Source organism: Xiphophorus hellerii, chromosome 13 (genome assembly GCF_003331165.1).
Source record: "Xiphophorus hellerii strain 12219 chromosome 13, Xiphophorus_hellerii-4.1, whole genome shotgun sequence".
NCBI classification, from domain to species: Eukaryota; Metazoa; Chordata; class Actinopteri; order Cyprinodontiformes; family Poeciliidae; genus Xiphophorus; species Xiphophorus hellerii.
In genome coordinates, this window is record NC_045684.1 from 9,940,168 (window position 1) to 9,962,289 (window position 22,122).

General features: G+C 38.8%; 1 protein-coding gene and 1 long non-coding RNA gene across 2 annotated transcripts in view; both read left to right on the forward strand.

Moving 5' to 3' along the window:
- Nucleotides 1-22,122, forward strand: part of LOC116731796 (exostosin-1b) — a 155,902-nt gene that overhangs the window by 44,890 nt on the left and 88,890 nt on the right. The gene's annotated exons all lie outside the window — the stretch shown is intronic.
- Nucleotides 1,405-13,765, forward strand: LOC116731799 (uncharacterized). Its single transcript, XR_004341633.1, has 2 exons — nucleotides 1,405-2,956; nucleotides 12,241-13,765. It is a non-coding gene; the product is annotated as an uncharacterized LOC116731799 (long non-coding RNA).

A 22,122-nucleotide genomic window follows, 5' to 3' on the forward strand; every position in this document is an offset into this window, starting at 1 on the left:
AGTTAAAGACAAATACTTTATGTTGTAGCCAAAGTCCTTCTACTAAAGTAGAAAAAACTTTGGTAGAAGTTTTCTACTTATTTTTTGGTAGAAAAATAAGTTTTGTTCAGATTCTGTTCAGAGAAACTTCGTAATTCATTTTATTTGTTGTTTTTATTGTTTTTGTTAAAATGTCTTCCAGTCCAGTGTTGAATTTAAAGTTTATGGATCTTTGAGAATGTGCTACTGCATTTCCACACCAATATATTACTTGACAAGGGTCTTAAAAAACAATAATATTATTGTTTATTGCAATAACTTCTGGGACAATTTATCGTACAGAAAAATGTATGGTTACCCACCCAAATTTTCATCTACCACCTGATGAAAATTAGATATTAGTTACTACTAGCAACTACTGGATACTACCTGCCATCTTCTTTTTATTATTATTATTATTATTATTATTATGATTTACTCTGTGTGTATAATCCGTCCATGAATTAGCGCCCTGACTGTGGTCAGTCTGACTGCAGCCGGGCTCCAGGCTGCTCAGCTTAACCCTCCACACCGATTAGTCATTCGACGTTTTACTGCTCCGCTGCGTTTATTTTAAAAAACGCTTCCAATTTCTCTTTATGCTGGCACTCCCGTCCGCGCGCTCATGCCAAACGGCTGAGGTTAGAGCAGGCCAGATGATGTAATGATGCAGATTTTTCCAGAGTCATTCACATGGGAACCGGCTAAGCAGAACCTTGGAGCGGTGCAGACACCCGTTTAAATTTCTCATTTTACATAGCATTACGACCACAAGCTACAGCATATTTTTATATGCTAGGGTTGCAAAAACACATAATCGTTTTGTTTAGTTTCTAGTTTAAATATCTTAGTACTTGAAATAAGACAAAACTAACTTACATGTAACTTTTACACAAGAAACAGGAGTTTGTTTTAAGTCACTGATTAATTAATAGTGATGAAAAAGTTCTAGTTCCAACGGTAGATTATTTCACTTAAAACATGGGAAAATGTCTTGGTTGCTAGGTGATGGACTGGGCTTGGCTGGTGTTGCTAGGTAACGGTGCAGTGCCCCTTGATTTTGAAATAAGTGGGGGGAAAAATCTGCCAGTGGAACTCGCAATTTTATTATCAATATTAAGGAATTATTGGCTTAAAACAAGCTCCTTTGTGGAAAAGTTACATTTAAGTTAGTTTTGTCTTTTTTTCCCCCAAGTGTATCTAGAAACTAAACCAAAAATACTTGGTAAGATTTTGCGTTTTTGCAGTGCAGCATGTTGGAGTAGCTCTGTTACGTTACTCCTGATCTGTTCTTCTTGTAGACTTTGTTCATATTTTTGCTTTTATTCCCTCTGGTTTTGGAATAACAGGATTTTTTTTCTCTCTTACTTTTTTACTTTTGGGACCAAAAACTGAAGTAATTCCTGAACTATGACCCCAAATCCCAGAAGAATAATAAAGGAGGAACTTCAAACCACCTCTTCCATCCATCATATCTGAAACTCCAACATGTCTCTGCATTGCTTTCTAATCAGACGGCCACAGAGAAATTTAAAGAGTGCTTTCTAACACCTGATGATGTCATCCAGGTCATGTTACTGTGGAAAATCATCTCTGCTGCCCGTATATTGATCTGTTAGCATGTCATGTTAGTCATTAAATTGTCATACAGCACCAATCTTCAGTCAGAGGCCTTTTCAGACATGTTGCAAGACTGACTTCTACCATTACTGCCCAGATACTTGGATGATTTGAGTTACGACAACATTTGATGAATATAGGATACATAAGCACATCACTGTGAACCATGGAAATGCAAGGAATCCATTGGTTAAAAGAGGATCCCAGTTTTCCAAAAGTTAAATCTCCAAAACCAAAAAAATTGATTAATTGATCAAATTAAGTCAATAACATTATATATTGCGATAGGCACTTGATCAATATCAATAGGTAATGCATTCTAATAGAATATTCAATACATAGAACATTCACTGAACTCCAATCCAGAACCGCACGGCATTCTGGGAGATGTAGGCAGAGGAAATACTTCAGTCGCTCAACCTCTCACAAGCAATGTTGGTGGAATCAAGTGACTCACTCGCTCTCTGGTTACCTAGCAACCCACTCGCACTTTGGTTACCTAGCAACAACTTGAATAATGTGGTTACCTAGTAGCAACTTGAGGAACTTGCGCAGCAGCAGTTTAAGGTTTTGCCGCCGTTCCTCAAACTGTTTTAAAAATAAAAACGAAGCAGCATGGAGTGAGTTTGGCAGTAACAAAAAACGAATCAATAATTATTGGTATTGTCTGATATGAAACGTAATAAGTTTTTCACCCGTATCGCCTAACGTTGTGTTGAACTTTCACTTAAAATCCCAATAACATACATTCAGTTTGTGCTTGTTCAAATGTTAAAGAAGTTAAGCGGCTTTAAATAAATGTGAAAGCTGCTCCAGATGACATCAGAGGCTATAATGTTTCTACTTGTGGGTTGTAGCGGTTATGAATAGCTGCTTGCTCACGTTCCCACAGCATCCAGCTTGTTTTGCTGAGGCTTTCATCCCTAAATAAACCAGTGGAAGCCCAGCTGCTGTTCGTCTGTGCTCAGCGTGTTTGTCTCTCGCCTCACTGGAGCGGACGGCTCGGTGCGCGTCGACGGGCCGCGTGTTTACCCTCCACCGCAGATCGTGGCCGCAGCGATGGGCCGGCTGTGTTTGAAGCCGGTCCTGGACGGAGACGGGAATGAGAGCGAGAGCTTGTTCGTGCCGAGGTCGATGGATCAGAGGGGGAGCAGGTGGAGGCTGCTGCTACAACCCCCCTCTGTCCCTTTTCATCGTGGCAAAGGTCGGAATCAGGTTGGGAATGGCTGCCGACCCCGAGCAGGAGGCATTCCAGCATTCCTCTGCGGTCAGAATCAGAGCAAACGAAGCCGCTCCCTGGAGATCAAGGCGCCGCCAGGTTATTTCTAGAGCTGGTTACCTCAGTGATCAAATATTCTATCAGTTACTCTGCCGATTAATCGTATGGAAAAATTTACACATTCTACAGAATGTTTTGCATAAAAAGATGAATATAAACAAATAATTTGATTTCTATTTTTAAATAAGAAAATAAACATTTTATAGCCTGAAAGGCGGGAACACGGCATTCCTTTAGTAAATCTGAACCGGGTAAAGATAAAACTAGGCCACTTGGGGAGTTTTGGCTAAAGCATATTTACAGATAAAAGTGTTTTTATCGCCAATGCAGAATGTGTAGTTGTGGCTCACTTACTGCTCTAAATATGTTTTTTTCCCAGCAAATATTAATTGTCAATAATTGATTAATCATGATTAATCAGATTAATCTGATTATTTGTTTAAGCCCTAGTTGTTTTTCAGCAAAAGGCCTTTTTTACCAATAAATTTTATCATGATTGATCAAATTGTTCACTTTCATCTATTTTTTTAAGCAAAAGGCCATTTTCTGTGTCAATATTCTCCAGTTAACAATTAGTCTATTACTTAATTAGACGATCATTTCACGTGTTTCAACCCGTGTTTTTCCAGCAAAAGTTCTTTTTTGATTCTGTATAACGATTAATCCATTACTGAATTAGTTGATAATGATTTCAATAATTGATCTGATTAAACCACCTGCTATAAAACATAAGATGAATATAATCAAATAATTTCCTTTTTTTAATAAGAGAATCATAATTTCAAGTGAAAATGCAGTAACAACATTCAGCATAAATCTGAAGCTAAAACTTTTTTTCCTGAGTTTTTGGCTAAAACATAGTTATAGACATCAATGTTTTTATCTGAAATGCTATCAGTATGTATATATATATAGTGTATATATATACAGTGTATATACACTGCTCAAAAAAATAAAGGGAACACTTAAACAGGTGTTTAACACTTAAAGTGTTCCCTTTATTTTTTTGAGCAGTATATATATATATATATATATATATATATATATATATATATATATATATATGGAACATTTTGGCTAAATTTCCGCTCTAAATATGGTGTTTTTCAGCAAATATCCTCTTTTTTTTTTGTCTATGACCTCCTGTTTATGATTAATCAGTTACTAAAGTAGTTGATTATTATTTCAAAAATCAATTAATCACAATTATTCACGATTAATCGTTTCTGCCCAAGATATTTCAATACAAGAGCTGAATGCTGTTCTAGATGTCCCAGTTGAAGCTAAATGACCTCTTTTTTTGGTAAATTCCAGTTAACGATTAATCACAATTAATCATGATTAGCTCTACTTATTCCAGCACATGGGCTGAATGTTGGGCTGCATGTCCCAGGTGAAGTCAAATGTCCTGCCTACATCATCTCAGAATCTCAAATTGAAGATATTCCCTGAAATCTTTAAAAAAGTGACTCGTCTCAGAGCTTTAATGGTTTCCTGTGCAAGTTGAGGTGAGAACGTAGCGTGAACAGAATGAGTGTAGGGAAACAAGTCAGAGAGAAAGCTGAGGCAGCAGATAACAGGCTATCAGGGAGCTCACATGCTTGTAATCCACCCTGTGATAGCTTCAGCTTTAAAGTATCAGGCAGAGACCAGCACGGATTTCCAAGTTCCTCGGTGCTGAAGCCTTCTTATGTGATGCTTTTTTATGATTTTTCTGCAGCGTGCTGCGTTCTCTTTGCTGTAATTGGCAGCTCATTCCAGCACCAGGCTCCCCTTAAAACTGGCTTAATGCACAGCTCTTTATGTGTAACAAAGGATTTATTTTTATTACTGGAGAGGTCTTGATGGCGCGCAAGAATTTAAAATGTCAGCTCTAATCTCTCAATCTATTTCCAATATCTGACATTTATTTCTTTAATTCAACTAAAAACATGTTTGGGTTATTTTCAGTGAGGGGCCTAATTAGGGAGGTGCAGCTCCAGGGAGCTGAAAGTCTCAAAAATCTGGTTCCCATTTCTCCTTTATCATTTTTTCCTGCCTTGTGGTTGCATTACTCTGCAGAGATGCTGAAGGCCTGCATAAGAAAATGAGGAACGAGACCAGAACCGAAGCGTGGGTGTGTGTGGGGGTGTGTGTGTGTGTGTGTGTTTGTGTGTAGGGCAGAGTGGGAGAGACTGAATGATTTATGAAGATTGATGGCTCACTGTGCCGGGCTAAAGCAGCAGTACATCAATGTGGGAGAATGTCACTCGGTCCTGGAGGATTGTGCACACACCCTGACGGGCTGTCTCATAATTTTTATTTTTTTTGCTGATGCAGGATCAGCAAACAAATGTGTATCGTAATGAAATGTACCAAGTCCATACAGCTCTGGTGGAGCTGTAACTTAAATGAAAGGCGCCTCGTGTCAGGATCAGCTTCCAGTATCAGTTTTCTCACTTGTTTCAACAGAGTATTTATGGGTGAAGTCACACCAGACATGTTTAGTCCGCTTCAATCAAACTCCAGTTCGTTTGTCTAGAAAGTGGGAATTCCAAAAAAGCGAACGCTGGTCCACCTAAAAACCTCAGTCTCGGTTCGGCTGAAGTGAACTCTGGTGCAGTTTGAATTCATTTATGAATGCCAAGCGCTCCAAAAGCAGGAAGTAGCAGCGCAATGCTTATTTACCAGAGTGCAAAGCATTCTGGGTAAATGCAACCAAAACAAACGCGTGAGTCTGGCACATGCTGGAAATGGATCATAGTATTTTTACAAAAGAAATCCTACAGCCTCTAAAATCTGACGCCACTTCATTTTTTTTTCACATTTCGTAAAGAAGGAAGTTGTCTTGATGCAATACATTTTGCTGGACGATAAATTGTCCCAGATGTTATTGCGATAAATGATAATATTGTCGTTTCAAGACAGTTTTCAAGTAATATAAAAATGGCATAATAATACAAGTACAAAGATCAAGTAACTTTTTTTTTTTACATATATTTAACATTGGAACTTAGGCAACCAAAATAAACAAAACAACAAATAAAATTTGCCTTTGTAAACAAAATTGCCTTTCAGAAATAGGCTGCTTGAGACCAAATCACCAGATTGAATCCTTTTGTTTGAACGATACACAAGAAACAAACATCGTTTTTGTTTATCATGCGATTAATTGGTGTATTGCTTATTATGACAGACTTACTTGTCGTTTCTGTCTGTGTTTCCTGGTGCAGCACCACCACAGGCAAGGAGGGGAACTGGTTTTTCAAAAGTTTTGGTCCACTTTACAAGTGCAGTTTGAAAGCAAAGCGCACCATCTAAAAATAACTGAAAGAGAGATTTATTCACGTTTAAGTTGCTGTTGTTGATTTAACTCTAACCTGGGGTTGACATCAGTTAGAAATACTGATAACTTTAGGCCAGGGCATAAAGTTTAAACTGGGTTTTAGCAACTCCCAATTTAAATGTTGACGTCAATGTTGCTTTACTCTGTTGACTCTTTGCGTTTCAGGGATGTTTGCATTGAAAAATGGTTGAATTTGTAGAAAATGTTGATCCAAAATTGCACAACAGTTACGAGGCTTTTGCAAAGTTGGGGTGATTGTTGGATTTACTCGTGAAATAACCTTCAGTAAGAACGCTTTCTAAAACCGAAACAGTTGTTGTGGATTTGGATCTAGAGGCTAAAGTCAGCCAGCCGGGACAGACCATATGCTGCTCCTGCTGTCCGGCTCTTTGCTTTCCTTAACGATGTTCTCATGGGTGAACTGCGCTCCGAGTTTGCACAGCATGACTCTACTCACTGACTGTTAGTCCACAACATTTCTGTACACCTACTCATCTACCAAACGTCAGCAAACAAACACAACAAAGCTCCATTTCACATAAACGAACGTTTTTAAAAGGCAACAAACGCTGCGCTGAGGTCTGATCATTTCCAACAATCGCAGCTATTTATCTTAACTCGGAAGGGCAATTATACGAAGATAATTACTTTGATGTGCAGCAGGAAGCTTGAGGTTTCACTCATGCATGCATTAACAAGTTCAGACTGTGTAAACTACTCCTGACTTGGCCCAATTATTCTCACAGGCCTGGGAAAGCACAGAGACGGATGGCGTTTGATGAGGAAATGGAAAGTGGAAATCTTTGTTGCCAGAAAGCCTCTTTCCCAACTTATATGAAGAGGCCTTTAAAGAAAGTGCTTTAGGCTGCGTGCATTTGATTTTTATCTCTTGGTTCTCTTCAGTTTGTACTTGAAACCAAACATTTACAAAACCTCTTTTTTTCTGACTTTAAATAGACTAAACTTTTCACATTTGGTGCAATTGGAGTTTTCAAAATGATTTGCATTTCAGCGACACGGTAAAATAATTGCTTTTATTCACTCATAATCAGGAAAAATGGAACTAGAACTTTTCAAATTAATATCGAAGGTTTTTCTTTCCTTAAAACAAACTCCAATATGTTGTGGAAAAGTTACTGGTAAGTTAGTTTTGTCCTGTTTCAAGTGTAAGATATTTGCACACTTGATTCACTTTCTAAGTTTCTGATTCGCTTAATTCACAACAGGAGAATTAACAGAAGGAGATATTTTTAAGACATCACATCAAACATCCTGCTTCCTTGTGTGACCTCATTAAAAATCTGAAAACATTGATGAGAAATGAAATTTCTCACCTGTGGAGGTCCAAACCTGTGGACCTCCACAGGTTTGGTTCATGCTGTTCGGGAAGAACACTGGTTCTCGTGATTAAAAAAAAAAAAGAGTCAAATCCACCAGAATACAAAAACAAAAACGCTCTTAAGACGCTCTTAAGAGTAATTTATGAAGAGCCTGAAGAGCCACTCAGAGATGAAGAAGCCAAAACAATCCAAAAAGGAAGAATACTGATTGAAAATATGCTTTACTTTTTAAGTAAAGCATATTTACTTAAATATTTACTTTATTTCAGGTCTAAATGAACTGAAATAAAAATATTTGTCCATTATCCAACTTCTTCAGTGACTGAAAATAGGACTTGGACAGAAATGGACCTTTCACTTGGACAATGACTCTAAATATCAATCAATCCAGTTTATAGGTGTTGCACATTTCAGCAGGAAGGCTGTTCAAAGAGCTTCACATCATAAAAACATCATGAGAAACTAAACTTTACATTTTGTTGAGTGCAATCATCAAAATCATCAATAAGTATCAAATATGTTGGTCAATAATTCATTTATTGTGGTTCAAAAGCAGTTTTGTTTTTAGCTTTCATAGGAAGTAGCTCAGTGTTTCAGCCGTTTTGCAGTTTTCTGGAAGTTTGTTCCTGACTTGGTTACATCAAGTCTGTTTGAAGGAATGGGCCCATAACCCAGCAAACAATGGAGAAAAGGTTGTTGAAGAAAATTCAAAATGTTTGACCCGAATCCTACAGCGATTTTACCAAATACTAAAGAAACACTGAGTCTAAACACCCACCTGTTCAGAACCGCAATAAATTAAACATTCACCAACATTTTAAAGCTTAACAACGGCACTTTACAGAATGTAATGTTTACTGGTTGACTGCAACAAAGCAATTTGAACTGCCTCGTTGCTGACATGTGCTATATGAATAAACTTGATTGACTTATTTAAGGAAATGTATGTAAATTTCCAACTGTGAAAAAAGTAATGAAAATATTTCTGTTTATCGTTGTGACATTTAGCAAAATAAAAAATTCTGTTGATCAGAACCGGAGAAGTTCAGTCTGGTTTGCACAGCGAGAAAATGATCGTCTTTTTACACAACGTATGCAAATATCTGCCTTGGAGACGTTTCGCCTCATCCGTTTTGCTTCTCCTTGCTTTTCTTTACATAAATATATTTTTAGATGGATCCATTTATCTGCTGGGATCAGTGATCCAGAGTGTGATCCTGCTCTCGTCGTCTCTTAGGTTTGATAAGTTGCGGGATGAGAGGCCAGCGAGGCGCTTCATGTCGGAGGGAGTTAATGTCCTGGCATATGGGAATGAATTAGGTGCTAAAGATAAGCGTGTTGCAAACCAGCCATGTTCAACATCCAATCTCATCACAGGAGAAAAGAGGCAGCTGAGTAAATCAGAAGTTGTAAGAATGTATGGAAGGTCGTCATTGCCAGGTTTGTAATGGATCTGTTTGACTGTTGGGCGTGGACGGCCGTAAAGAGCTGCACGTTTTCCAAATCTTCCCTCCCTCCTTCTTCTTCTTCTCTCGATCATTTATTCTCCACACGCACGCACGCGAGCTCTGGCACCTGGGGAAATGAAGATGGATGATCAGCAGGGCGGCGAGAAGCTCAGGAGATAATACAGCAACATTAATGGCCACCTATTTAAGCAAAAACACATTTCACACACCCCACTGTGCCTTATCTGGCTTGTGGTGGAAAATGGATGCGCTTAGCTTTGTGCCGTTGCTTGTTGGTCGTGTTTAAACCATTTGGCTTTTTGCAGCAGCTTCAACTGTTTGTAGGGAAGAAACGTGCTCATAAAACTTGTCTAAAAGGATTTTACACTTTCTGATAGTTGGGGAAGAAACGATTAATCGTGATTAATCAGTTATTTAGATAATCAACTTAATTTAGAAAGCAATTAATCATTAACTCTAGTTAACTGAAGGCCATTTTCTGAAATAAACCCAACATATTCAGAGCTGTAATTAATGCAGAGCTGTACAAAAAATATTTTATTTTGTATCTGACATAAAAACTGTTTGTTTTTTTTTTCAGATACAGGTACTCCTTAAGTCGTGAAGTTTTAGCTTCACCTGGTTCAGATTTACTAAAGAAATGCTATAGTATTGGATTTTAGCCAACAAAATGTTTATTTTCTTTTATATTGTTTCAAATACTTGGATCTTTTATGGAAAAAACTGTAAAATCTGATTAATCGCCAGAATGATCGATTAATCGATTACTGAAATAATTGTTACTTGTTTATAATATTTTAAATGTGTTTTTCTGGGAAGCAAACAAAATTGAGTTATTTATTTGCATCTTTATATTGTATGGAAAAAGACATAAGCCTTTCAAAACATGCGGCATTTTTTTCAATCATCAGAATAATCGATTAAATGATTACTTGAATAATCATTAGTTGCAGCCCTACTTGTGTGTAATAACCTAAATAAATATTTTAAATGTGTTTTTCTGGGAAGTACATAGAATTGGTCTTTTGATGGTTGCAGTAAAAAGCAGACGTAAAACATTGCATCGTCTTCATCCAACAATAAAAAAATCCAAACGCACGCTTTCAGAAGCAGAGAAAGGAGCTTATTAATCACATCTGGGCCTGTTGTACTGACTGAGCTCCTCAGAGAGAGATGCTTCATTAATACCAACCCACTAGAAACAACAACACACACACACCCACACACACACTGTAAACTGATCATATATGCGTTAGACGCACGTTAAACGGTGAGAGCGATCATGCAGACACACTCCATACTGCTCTGTCCTAACCTTTGCATGTGCATCGATTTTAGCCTGGCAGGCACTTGTCCATGCATAGAAAATGTCTACATCGATAATCATCACACACACACACACACCCCCACACCCACACACGCCGAGGAAGAAGGGTGTCTGTTTGACTTATTTATTTATTCAGCAGCCGCTTCTGTCCAGGTCAGGTCGTCTCCAGCAGCTTAATGGACACCAGGCTCTGCTGCGTGGAAACATTAGCCAGCCCAGGCGCCTCGCTGCGTGTTTTCGGACTGACAGCCGAGACACACACACACACACACGCCCACACCCACTCCTGAGGCAGGGGCGACTCTGAAATGCTCAGGCTGCTCGTCTGCAGCTACCGTTTGATGTTTTTATAGCAACTCCCAACCTCTCTGTGGCGTTCCCCGGCTGATCTCGCAGGATGCTGCAAACCCACACAAACACTCAGTGGGAGGCACAAACACTGGGATAAACCCAAGCACAGAGGAAGCGTCTGATTGGATGAAACCACAGGAAGTGACCAACTTGGCTTCCTGTTTTGGGGGTGTTGCGTTCCCTGAACAGTAAATGAGGTGTACCAAGGAAGTGAAGGCACACGGCTGAAGTCATTAACTCACACACATCACGCTGATGTGTGTGTTTTGGTTGTTTGTTTTGGAGCCGGATCTAGTTTAACCAATTCAAACCAACCAAAAAGAGTTGGTTTGCTTTTTAAGCATCACATTGCAGCGCACAGAGTTCAGGTCATCAGCTGCGTTTTCGTTGATCATATAATTGCTCAAATTGGAATTACAAAAATAAATGTGTTTAATGGAAACGCGGCAATTTTGATTAAACGTTTTGTGCTAGGAGGATGTAATTTTTTGGAATTAGGTGTATTTCTCAAAACTGCAAACGAAACACTTTTTTGCGTCACGAGTCATGTGATCAACAACCGGATGTTGCTACTGGCAGAAACGATGAAGAAGACGACAGGAAGAGGTATTAGGATGATGGCGGACAAACGTATTCACATGTGATTTTAATTGTGATTCTTCTTTAATGGAAGCAAAGTTGCAAAACAACAGTTGCAAAGTTGGTGGTTTTTTTTACATTTTTGAGTTATCGACAAAGTTTTATGCACATTTACAATGGAAACGCAGCAGCTGTTTAAAATGATCTCCAGTGCAGAAAGGACACAGAATATGGAAAAATAGTTGTATTTCTAGACTTTATTCCCTATCAAATTGCGTGAAAGATTTATCCACTCAGTTGTTTGCAGTCTTGAAAACTCTGGAATCAATTGATCAAACTTTGTTTATGCAGCACTTCTTGTACAAATATAAAACAGAGAGAAATTTAACAACTACAGGGAATAAATTAGATGATCAAATCAAGTCCAAAGAAGGACAAAACAAGTGAGGGTTGGTGCCTCTGCAACTATTGTTTTAGTAATGGATGAATAACTCTATCAATCATTCTGGCGATTAATCAGATGGAAAAAATCATTCATTTAACCATGTAAATCTTTTTTACACAGTATTACAAATACATTTAACAATGAATATGAAGAAAATCCTTTTTTCAATAAAAATTGTTTTATTTTCTCACTTAAAATGCAATGCTATAGAAAACTGCCATTTAATATTTGTATTTATCTTAAATGCAGCATGTGTACTTCGTTGTACAGTTTTGGCTTAATTACTTCTCTAAATATGTTCAATAAATGGCCTTTTTTTGGATTCTGTACGCTCCAGTTAACAATTAATCACGAGTAATTGTGATTAGTCATGATTAATCCGATTAATCGTTCCAGCCTGTGATTACTGGTCTTCGTAACTTTCCTTCAGCTTCTCGTTCTCCATGCTCTTTCACCTGTTCAGAAAACCTTGTGGTGTTTCCCACAGATGTCAGAGGAAGCTGCCGTTTGTGAAAAGCTGAGCACCTGCTTCCACGCAGAGGAAATACAGTACAGGAGCTTGTGAGAAGTGCAAACCCAGCTTCTTCATTTCTGGGAACAGTTTGTTTGTGTTCTCCTTTAAAATGTAATAAAGTTTAAACTCATGTGTGCAAACTAAAAAGGAAGTCTGGTTAATTAGCATGATGCAGATCTCGGCAGAAATCAGGGCGTAGCGTAAATAAAACCCAACACTTGAACTGTCCAGGTGTAAAACAGGGCAGAGTTGCTTGAACTTCCTACGTTTGATATAATGTAGCAGTAAATGTTGATCTGAACCTGGCAGCACATTATCAGCCCATCTGTCTCCTGATGTCTGTGTTTGACAGTCGCTCTGCTTCTTGGAAACCTCCAGGCCAGAACATTATGGAGCCCCTAATGGACCTTTCTAATGGGTTTCAGAAAGAGAAAATATAAAACATATCACTGCAACGTAGCCCCGTATGTTTCAGCTTCGGTTCAGTTTTAACAAGAATCTTCATAATCTGAAGCTTTCAGTTATCACTGAGCGTTTTCCCTCCTGGTTTCTTCTGTTCGATCTTTAGTGGGTTCGACTGATATGAGATGTTTGGGTTTCCTGTTCCGGATGTAAACATGACGATGCTCAGAACGCTGGCAGCTGCCGTTCAGCTTATCACCAACAGCGATCTATGCAGAACAGACACCTTTGAGTCACGTAGACATCAGGAAACGCTTAAAAACGGAAGCAGATCGATGATAAATGAAGTTAATATCACTTAAATTCTTAACTTCTGCCCTTTCTGTCATAAACTTCAACATTTTATTAGAGAACCTTAGAGCTTGAGATGTTGCTTTTGGGATAAACGTTTGAAAGCAACAAGGTGAATATTTAGATTTCCTGATCAGATATGACTTTAAATACCAGTGGTCTTGATGTTTAAGGTAAAGTTATTTTATTTATGTAGCACATTTTCAGGAACAAGGAAGTTCAAAGTGCTTTGCATCATAAAACACAAGAATACAAGAATTGATTTCTTGGGCAGAACTGTGAAGATACGGTTGCAGTAATCGATGCGCCTAAAGATAAACACATGGATGAGTTTCTAGATCTTGTTGAGACATTAATCCTCTCATCCTGGAAATGTCCTTCAGGTGACAGAAGGCCGACTTTGCAACTGTCTTTATGTGGCTCTGAGGGTTCAGGTCAGAGTCCACTACTACTCTTCTCTCTTATGAAATGGTTTCCATTTTCTGTTTATTTTATCTGTTAAATGATACAGAAATCACTCCATTCAGTTAAAATTTGTACATTTCCTTTGACTTTTAAAATTTGCTTTTCACTTTCTTCAACAATTTGGAGTATTTTACCAGTTTAAATATTAAAAAGCACCCAGCTTCACCCTGTAACTGTCAGTTCAGCTTCCTCCACACGTCTTTGTAGAGACGACATTGATGTCCATGAACCGTTCAGTTTCTTGCTCCTCTGGTCGTTTAAAATAAAAACATAAAACAACCAGGCTTGTATCAGTGCAGCTGTTTTTGTGGAAACTCGGCCTTCTGCTTGCTCTGAGTCGTTTGTGTTTGCAGCTTATTAACGCGGCTCCCTGGTCTGGGAATCTCAGCTGATGGCTTCCTCTGTGACTTTCCTCCCTCTCGCTCTGCAGCCCACGCAGGACTGCCTCTGCCGCTCTGACACCTGAGCGCGCGCAGGTTTGGTTACTTTATCTAAAGGAAAGCGGTGGGTGGAAGGAAGCACACAGCGGCACATCAGCTCTGGAACAGACGCGCTCGCTTCACGCCGAGAAGAAGACAAAATGTCAGGGCTGGTTGTGGGAGACGGCAGCCGGCGCTGCCATGGAGACCGCTGTGGAGTACGGCTGCAGAGGATGACTGCCGCGCTCACATTCGCTCAAAATGTCAAAACACCCAAAGGTTGGGGTGGAGGAGTCACGCCTGGACCTGATCACTATCAACCCGTTTGCTTTTTTTTGTTGTTTTTCTCGCGCTCCGACACAAAACCTGCTGATAACTGAGACCTTTCCAGGCGGCACTGTGACCTTTATTTGTTTTCCAATCATGATCCGTCCTGTTCTGCTTCACACTAACCCCAGTTCAGAGGATTTCCCCGCTCAGGACTCTGGCTCTCCTCCTCACCTTCGTCATAAACAGCATAATAAACACAGCACATGCATATTTCACAAACAGCAGGACTATTAAGGGTCCCATTAGACCTCCGTTTGGCTTTGGCACATCTGATATATTCCCTGCATGTTAAGCTGATGTTTAATGGCCAGGCGTTTTCCAATCATGCGCCCTGAAGACGGTGGCACAGCTTTTAACAGAGCCTCAAAGGGAAAAGAGACTTACTGAAGGTAAAGTGTTCAATGCAGCCATGTGTACAGAAGTGTGTTTTATTTATGAAAGCTCTGGTTTTTATCAAGGCTGAAACGATTAATCGTGATTATTCGATTATTGAAATAATCATCAACTAATTTAGAAATCTATGAATCGTTAACTGGAGTATACAGACTTAAAAAAGGCAATTTGCTTAAAGAATAACACATTCACGTCGGTAATTAAGTTTAAAATATACCAAAAAAATAGAGAGATTCTTCATTTAACATCATAAAAAACTTTATTTGTAAATATTTTCTACCCAAAACTTTACCCAGTTCATATTCTGCAAGTAAAATAAAATAAAACATTAAGCACCTTTTCCTCTCCTGTTGTTATTAGTTAATCCAAATGTAATTGACAGATTAGCTACACTGTATTGATAAATTGAGCATAAAGCACAGAGCTTTTCACATATTAATGCTAAAAGCTTTTTTTTTTTTAGCTGCAGGTTCATCATTTGCTACAAATAATCAAGCGTCCACTAAAAGAAGTATCTTTTATTGAATTTTAGGAAATAAAATGTTTATTTTCTTTTTTTAAAAAAGGAATTAATTGTTTATTTGACATATTTCAATGTATTCTGTAAACTCTGCAGAATGTGCCAAGTCTTTTTATGCGATTAATCGATTAATCGTCAGAATAATCAGATAATAAATAACCGTTAGTTTCTCTGTTTAGAAACTGGTGAGTTTCGTTGAAGACCTCCCCTTTTTTTCCTCTCTCGTTTTCAAAGCGATCTTACTAATTAGTTGAACATTCGTTTTCCTCTTTAGGCAAATTCCTCATTGTTTTCCTGTGAAAATGCAACACAAGCTTTTGTGTCAACAGTTGTGCTCCAAATGCACACGGTGTGTAAGAACACACACACACACACACACGCCCACAGTCGCGGCCCTCTGGGCTACCGCAGGATCAAAATCGCTGCGTCTCCTCTGCTGCTCCTGCTGCCAGTCATCTGATGGCTTCGCTCCGAGCCAGTCGAGGCCGCGTTCGCCTCATCAGCAGCTCGCTCGCTCTCTTCCTGTTTTAACCGCAGCAAACTTTCCCTTCGCCGCAGGCCGTGTGAACGGCTGACTGGATGTCTGACTGAACGGCTGCCTGGCTGGCTTTAAAAGGACTCCCAGACTGAGGGCTGATGTTTGGTGTTCTCTGCTTACAGTAATTGGTAGGATCAGGCTGCTTCAGGAAAAGGGTGGCAGTGCTAGCGTCATTCAGGAATCAGGATTATTTACAGTAAGGAAGGATTGGCTTCTGGAGCGCTGACTGGAAGTTTAAAAGACAAAAAAAGAAAAAGTATCTGGACTTGTAATAAAACTTGGCTGAAGTTAAGGATTGCTGTTTATTCCACTTTTAACTCTAGTTCATTTGTGAAGGTGTGAATGCGCAATTGGAATCTAAATCAAAACAAAAATCTCCTCCTGAAAACCCAGGTTTCGGTTTGGTTGAAGTGAACTCTGGCGTGGTTTGAACGCCGAGTGGACCAGAGACCGATCAAAAAGCAGGAAGTGGAGTACAGCGCAAGGCATTGTGGGTATCAACCAAAACAAACTTGAGTTTAGCAGGATAAATTGTTTCTGGTCTTTAATCAACAACAATAGAGAAATCCTACAACCGCTAAAATCTGACACTACTCCATATTTGTTTAAATTTTGTGAAGAAGGAAGCTGCACCCTTGTCTTCTTCAGAGGTTTTCATGTTGTTTTCTTCAGTGGTTCTTGGTGCAGTGCCACCACAGGCGAGGAGGGGAACAGGTTTTTCAAAAGGTTTGGTTTGATTGACAGTGTAGAGTGAAAGCAAACAGAAACATCTGGAAATGTAACGAATGTTGCAGCTTTGGTCCCAAATCGAACCGATTCTCCAGGAATACTAGGTGTGAAAATATCCTAAAATCCGTTTTTAAATTTTTAACAGGAAGGATTGGTTAAGTAAGTTTTGTCATACACCTGTCTGGTTCTCAAATGTTTTACCGTGTCTCTGAATTACTGCAGTTCCCTTCACACCTGTTGGAACTTTAAAACAAAACATTTCACATTTGGCTGAAACATTTTTACAGACAAATGTGTTTGTATCTTAAATGCAGAATGTATAAATATTTTCTGCAGTTTTGTCTTATTTGCTGCTCTACAAATGCTGTTTTTTAAGCAAATTGCTTTTCTTTTTGAGCCTGCATACGCCATTTAATTAGTTACTATTAGATTATTGCAACAATTGATTAATCGATTCCATCCTATATTAGTTTCAAGATTTTATTTTATTTTTGTTACTTTTAAAGGCATTTCTCCTTGTGATTTTTTTCCCAGCAAATGGCATTTTTTAGTCTATTCTCCAGTCAATGATTAAGCGATGATTAAATTAGTTACTGTTATTTCAATAATTGATTAATCATGATTGATCTGATTAGTCATTTCAACCACAGTGTAAATGTTACACACTTGGTCTCATAATGAAACCAAAGAAAGTGGATCATTTCATGCTCTTTGCTATAAAACTTGAGTAAATATGTGGAGCTACAGCTGCAGCCGTCACTAACATCAGTCCTACAATATTGCAATCCTAAATATCACTTGCATGCAGCTCATAGTAGATTAATGTATTTCATCCAACATGCATTCACACACTGCATGAAAATGATATATTTGGCCAGTTGGATGAACCCAAGAAGTTGTATAAACCCTTGACCTGTAGAATGCAAACCTCTCCTCCAGTTTACATCGAACTGAAATCCGATTATTGGCAATAGTGGAATTGCTATGGAGCATGTGGCTCTGCTCCGCGCTGCTTAGGGAAGGATGGAACGAACTAAGTGGGAAAACAGATTTAACTAAAAAAAACATTTAGAAAAACATATTTCCCAGGTTGCCAACTCAGACGTTTTAGCTTATCTCCCCAAACCATGCTCTGCTTTCCATCCGGCCTAATCCAAACCCATCCTCCTGTTTAACCTGCAGGCTTCCCGATCCTTGAGGGGGAACCAGTAGGAGTCGAAAATGTGCTTCTTTAGACGTTTGCAGGAAGGGAATCAAAATCTCAGGTGCTGCGTTGAGTCGACTCTGCTGGTTTTACTCATTTCCACCAGCTCTCCTCAGGCAGTGTTTCACTTTCTGCGGTACAAGTGCTAACAGAGGAGAAAATAACAGCCTGGGCGAGCGCCGGGAAAATAGGGGTTATGAGTCCGGCAGCAGATAAGAGGAGAAAATGAGAAGGTGAAATGATTGTCGGGGGAGTAACAGCGCAACAAAAGCAGCACTGAAGGATTCAGAGGCAAAGAGCTTAATGTGGAGCTCTTTTCTGATAAGAAAGCGAGTCTGTGAAAAGGAGGCGAACTCGGTGAGACGAGTGCCTGGCGGATTTGTAAAGGCGAACTGCCGGCATCAACCTGTTTGGGCTGAACAAGAGAGAGCAGCTTAACTCTCAGCCAGAGAGGCTGCTGGTGCTGAACTCCAACACTAATCGAGCTTTTCTCCCTCTGTTTTCTCCCCCTGCCTCCCTGCACCGGCCGTCCCCCAACATCGACCCACTCCGTCCAGGTAAGAAACTGTTTGTTTTTTTTCCCCCACCCCCCGTTTCTTCTTGTGAGTTTGTGTGAGAGTTTGTGGGAGGTCGGGTGGAGCGTGAGAACTGCCAGGGTGGCAGAGCAAACATTTCCCGGCAAATTAGCAGAACACACAAACACGTTTCAGACACTCGGCGCACATTTGTAAATACGTTCCTTTTTAAAGAGAAGTGGTGACGTATCTTAGGTCTTTACCAGTTTTCTGAAGAGGGAAGATCAGCGGCCATGCTGCTGTAGTTCTAAGATCATGTGTTTGTGGAAGAATCAGACTTTTTCTGCTCTATACCAATTATTTTTGTTTTCTTTGAGGTTTGTACAATGGAGTATTGGGGCTATTATTGATAAAATAATGGAAAAAATGTTCACTGATCCAGGAGTAAACTGCAAAAAAACAAAATCTTACCAAATATTTTTGGCCTAGTTTCTTAGCCCATTTGAATCGAGACAAAACTAACTTACAAGTGATTTTTTTAGCCAGATAAAAGCTTGATTTAAGTAAATAATTCCTTGCTATTGATGAAACAGTTCCAGTTCCTTTGTCAGGTTATTTCACTGGGGAAAATGTCTTGTTATAAGTGAAAAATCTGCCTCCGGAACTGGAACGTTTTCGTCAATATTAAAGAATTATTTACTTAAAACAAGCTTCTATATCTTGCTAAAAAGTTACTTCTAAGTTAATTTGTCTTATTTCATGTGTGCTAAGATATTTGCACTATAAACTAGACCAAAATGACTTGGTAAAATTTTGTTTTTTCGAGTAATAACTCAGTGTGTGCAGCTTGGATGGCTGTGTTAGTGACACCAACACCGAGCTCAGCATGTTTTATTTGGAAAACCTTGCAGTAAATCTGTTTGAGAAACAGGAAACGCATCCAAATTTATCTACTAAACTCCTATTAATGGTTTTATTGTATATATTCATATTAATACTTTTTATTATTACTTATTCATTTATGTTTTATTATTGTTGGAGCCTTGAAATGAAATTTTGCTCAATATGTACATTTTAAATGTAGAGTTGAATGAAAATCAAGTCTCCGTTTAAATGTCAAACATCTGCACATATTTAGGATTTATCTGTGTGTCATTTAGGATTTAATAAGAAAAATATGTAAAACTTTTTAAATAGCTGCAATTGAGTTGATTAAATTTAACACGTTCATGTTGTTTTTAGATGCAGAACTTCAACATTCACAGATTATAGAAGGGATTATGTTTTAGATTTTCTGAGCTTAAAGTGAGCGTAGCTTCCTCTACATACCTAAACCAGATTAATATCTATCTGATGTCAGAGCTTTGTTGACTCACCTTGCAGCCATATGATACCAGAACAGCAGCCTCCAGTCTCACTGTGCAGTGTCCAAGATGGCGGCCGGTTCATGGGGTCACTGTTGGTGCAGCAGGAAATGAATCATTCAGGCCAATATTTAAGGTTTGCTGTTTTGTTTAGATTTGGAAATTGTTTGGTCCTGAGGACATGTTGGGCTTCCGGGACGTTCAGACAGCCGGACTCTCATAAAACCAGATGTAGGCTTTTCTATTTGTCTAGAGTGGCAGAAAAATCTGGGTGTTTGTCTCATTTCCTGTTTAGATCTGATGTTGTTGCTTAGAGAAACATATTTGCTTACAATAACAGACAACATATAATCGATTCTATTGATAAAAACTATTAGTGAGATGTAAGTTTTGAGGTGTCTGGATTTTTTTCAACAGTCCATCTCTTGGATTTGACTTCGTTCGGAGTGATGTCAGCGCGCTCAAGGCCGCCATCTTGTTCAACAAACATTTTTTACAGCTTTGATTTTTGTAGACTTTGAATTCAAGTCAACTCTACAATGAAACATAAGGCCCAAGCTAAGATTTTCGAGGCAAATAAAGTCATAATGTTACAAAAATGTAGTCGTAGAGTCATGTGACCAGAATGAAGTCTTACTATTTCTAGTCAGAACACTGCAAAACCACAAAATCTTAGCAAATATTTTTTTTAGTTCAGGACTGTCAAACTCATTTCCAATTTGGGCCACATCAAAATCTGAATCTCCTCAAAGGGCCAGTTTTGCCAGAATGTATTGATAAAAATACATTCAGCTGTTAAAATATCAATTAATAGCAGTTTTAGCTTTCAATAAGTGTTTCTTAAAATTAAATGATACTGAACATCTTTTCACACTGATTAATCCATCCAGGATTGTTTTTATGTTCTTTTTGCAAACAAAATCACAGATTTTGTGGTGATAATTTAGAAATATTTATAAAGATTTTTTAGGATATTTGTGCTAATATATGATGTTTTTGAAAAACAATTTACAGTAAAAGTCAGAAAAAGATTTTTGTAATCTGTTGATTTTGTATGAATTCTGAGTGAGTTCTGTGGATTTGTTGGATAAACTGGAGGGACTTATTGATGTAATTTGGAATCTAAAGGGCCACATAAAAAGCTAAGACGGGCCAGATCTGGCCCCCGGGCCTTGAGTTTGACACATGTGGTCTGGTTTCTAGATACAAAACAAACTTTAAATTAACTTTTCAGCAAGATGTAGGAGCTCGTTTTAAGTCAATAATCCCTTAATGTTGATGACAACAGTACAGTCCTCAATAAACTGGAACTCTGTCGTTACCTAGCAACGCCAGCCAAGCACAGCCCGTCACCTAGCAACCAGTTCTAGTTCCACTGGCTGATTATTTCACTTATGGGAAAAATGTCTTGTTATAAGTTAAATAATCTGCCAGTGAAACAAGAACTTCCCAAAGCAATGGGACAGCAGTTTTCCTCTAGAAGCGTCTTTAGAGTTGGCTAAAGGATCAAAACGTCTCCTGTCTCCTGTCCCGTCTCTCCTGGAGGACACGTCTGCTGTGCCCTGATTGGTGGGAGGTCTGCTGGTTGTTTGCAGCTGCTGGTGGGAGGCTGTTTGGTCTACTCTCTCTGGACTGTTTGTGGACAAACAGGAGGACTGAAGGCTGCTTCACTCTCTCTCCTGTCCCTTCATGGCTGTTTCAGCTGGAGCTGAATGAATGGGATGTGTTGTGTCTGCATGTTTCTTAATGATACCCCAAACAGATATTCATATTTACACTCGGATGTGGCACAGAAAAGTTTTCTTCATGTTTCTAAGCCTTTGTACAGAAAAAGCTTCCTCCTGGCCCGGGGAACAAGACTGTAAACATGAGTCCTGCAATAGGTTCAAAGGTTAATGCCAGCAGTTTCATTTCGTCTAAACTAGCTGATGTTTGTAGTGCAGCACTTCCAAAGTCTGGGCTATATTTAAGCAAAAACTAGTTTTTTCCAGGTATATTTACATTTTTTTATACTTTTAATGTGCTTATAAATGTGTGCCAGAATGCTTAAGTAGCATATGAATGTTTCAGGAGTTATTTACAGTAAATCTGGACAAAAAGTCTGAATTTTATTTAGGTATGAAAGCAAAAAACACTGGAGCTAACTTTTTACTTAGCATTTAGCATTTTTGCTGACTTTGAAAACATTTAGCACACTTAGCTTCCCCTAAATTAATTTTCTGGGTAACTTCTAAAGCGCTAATTTACTTGGTTGATTTGTAAACACGAACTCTGCTCCGCCTAAAAACCTAGAGGCAGCTCCAAAAGCAGGAAGGGTACTACGCCGCAGGGCATTCTGGGTAAATGCCACCAAAACAAACACAAAGCAGGAGAAATGGGTCGTGGTCTTTTACCAAAAGCCAGAGAAATCCTACAAATGCAAATATCTGACACTAATACATTTTTGTTTCCATTTTATAAGGTAAGATGTTACGCTCTGTGTCTTCTTCAGAGGTGCCATTTCCTTTAGTCGTTCTTGGTGCAGCGCCCCCACAGGCAAGGAGGGGAACAGATCACAAACTACACCAGCTGAAAATGTAACAGATGTTGGAGTTTTGGTCCCTGTTGAACCAGTTCTATCTATCA